Genomic DNA, 2,374 nt, shown 5'->3' on the forward strand with positions numbered 1-2,374 from the left:
TCTTCAGCCTGTAGGTCCTCGTATAGTTGCACAGCATAAGCACTTGATAGCATGGTATTGGACCAGTTCTGCTCTCTTCAAGTCACAAAAAACTCAGCACATATCATTAGCACTGCTTAAACAGGAAGAAATATTAACTATTTCCTATAGGAAATATTAATTATTTCCTAACACAGGAAAGAGACTTCAGACAAACGTTCTTTAATACCCTGTAGTATCTTCATTTTCTGGTACATACTCATAATCCTAATCTGTATGTTTTACTTTCATTATAGCTAAAAGCCTTGGAGGGCAGTGAGGCTAAATTAGGAAAGCTAGAGTTTGAGCGAGTAACCTGACAGCTCTTTCAGTATGGCCTCAGGCATGATTTAGCTTGGAATTCATTGATGTCAGTGGGAATTAGGTGCCTAAGTGTTTGCAAAAGTCCATGCTTTAGCTTCTTTGCCTTCCTTTTGTTCTTCAACAGAAGGAAGAGAACGCTAGCATACATTATTACTCAGACATGCACTGGGGTATCATTAGTACTTATGAAATGCTAAGATGAAGAGAACTAGATGAAGTGCTGCTGTTGGTCAGTATTGACATTAGGAGAGAAGTGACAGTATGTTCAAAACAGAAAAAGCAGAAAAATATATGCAGAGTTATTTGCATATGTTAAAAAAATATTGAAGGATTATAAATAGTTTAGGGCCAGACATTTGAGAAGGGTAAGAACTATGTTCATGTTCTCTTCCTGCTGCGCAGTTTGGCTCAGCTGTTAATCTTCACTAACTGGAAAATAAAAAGCACTTTTCCAATAGACTTGTATTGCCTTAATCCCAGATCTAGAAACGTGATGTTTCACGTGGATCACGTGCATGGCGCAGACTCTGCCTGTCTTGCATCACTTGCCATTCAGCTAGCAATGATGAGACAACTTTCCTACAGCACCAGCCAGATTCTGCTTTGTACAGCCAGCCAACACGTCAGCAAATGCACCAGCACCTTCTACTGATACTCCTTTCTTCCTTAAGGTATTCTGTGATTTAGGGACTTCCTAACCCCCAAGTTGTAATTGCATCCCTGTGTTGTAGTAGCCTTTGACTGACCTTTCTTCTATGTGTATTTTGACCAGTATTAGTTCAATTAGTAGTGAGGGGAGTTGATGACACTGTCTTATTCCATCCAATACTCTTCCCACTCTCATCCCACCCCAAGTCTGGTCTTGCTTTTTGTCAGATGGCCGAAAAGAGCAGCTATTTCCATGTGATCCACAGCTACTAGCACATGCATTGGCTTGAAACATCCTGCTGCCAGCCGTACCATCTCTCAGGTGAGGCATGGAAGGTCTGGTGGGCTTTGTACAAAGCTCATTCTAGCTCCCAAACATTCAGCCAAAAGACCAAATGATCCTGATGGCAGCTCATGTTTGCCTAGTTCCCTCCAAGAGGGGAGACTGGGGAGCTTAAGCAGTGATACTCGTTCCACCTCTGCAGGAACAGGCTGGCTTTGAGGCTCTTCCTGGAAAGGGTGGGGTGATCTGAGTGTTGGGCCCAAAACACTTGGGTCTTCTGCAACAGTTGAGAAGAGTATAGAGCAAGTTGCAAAGGCAAATGCAAATATTTCTAAAGAGTCCTGGGCTGCCTCTGGTTTCTTGCAGGAGAATACAGCAGGAACTGCCAGGGGAGCTCTGCAGCCTTGAGCTCACTCTGTGCTTAGTGATCCTTCACGAATCGTGCATTTAGGCTAGTTTGCTCCACCTACACACCAGGCCCTCCCATGATTCTGATTTTGCTCAGCCCAGACACAAGCACTCAGTGCTTTTACTGCGTGCAGAAATTCCTTTTCTACATGAGGAGTATTTTCTGGGTGAGAACTAAGGCAGTCTGCATGACCCTTAGGAATTTCTCATGAAGCAGTTTGATCCTGTATTGGGTCTGTGTGGTAAGGTTTTGATAGCGGGGGGGCTACAGGGGTGGCTTCTGTGAGAAGCTGCTTGAAGCTTCCCCTATGTCTGATGGAGCCAATGCCAGCTGGCTCCAAGACGGACCCGCTGCTGGCCAAGGCCGAGCCAATCAGCAACGGTGGTAGCGCCTCTCTGATAACATATTTAAGAAGGAAGAAAAGAAAAAAAAAACCTGTGCAATTGCACAGAAGCAAGGAGTGAGAATATGTGAGAGAAACAACTCTGCAGACACCAAGGTCAGGGAAGAAGGAGGGGGAGGAGGTGCTCCAGGCACTGGAGCAGAGATTCCCCTGCAGCCCATGGAGGTCCACGGTGGAGCAGATAGGAGGTGCTCAGGCACTGGAGCAGAGATTCCCCTGCAGCCCATGGAGGTCCACGGTGGAACAGATATCCACCTGCAACCCGTGGAGGGCCCCATGCTGGAGCAGG

The sequence above is a fragment of the Aptenodytes forsteri genome, unplaced genomic scaffold, assembly GCF_000699145.1.
Source record: "Aptenodytes forsteri isolate BGI_AS27 unplaced genomic scaffold, ASM69914v1 Scaffold280, whole genome shotgun sequence".
Taxonomy (NCBI): Eukaryota; Metazoa; Chordata; class Aves; order Sphenisciformes; family Spheniscidae; genus Aptenodytes; species Aptenodytes forsteri.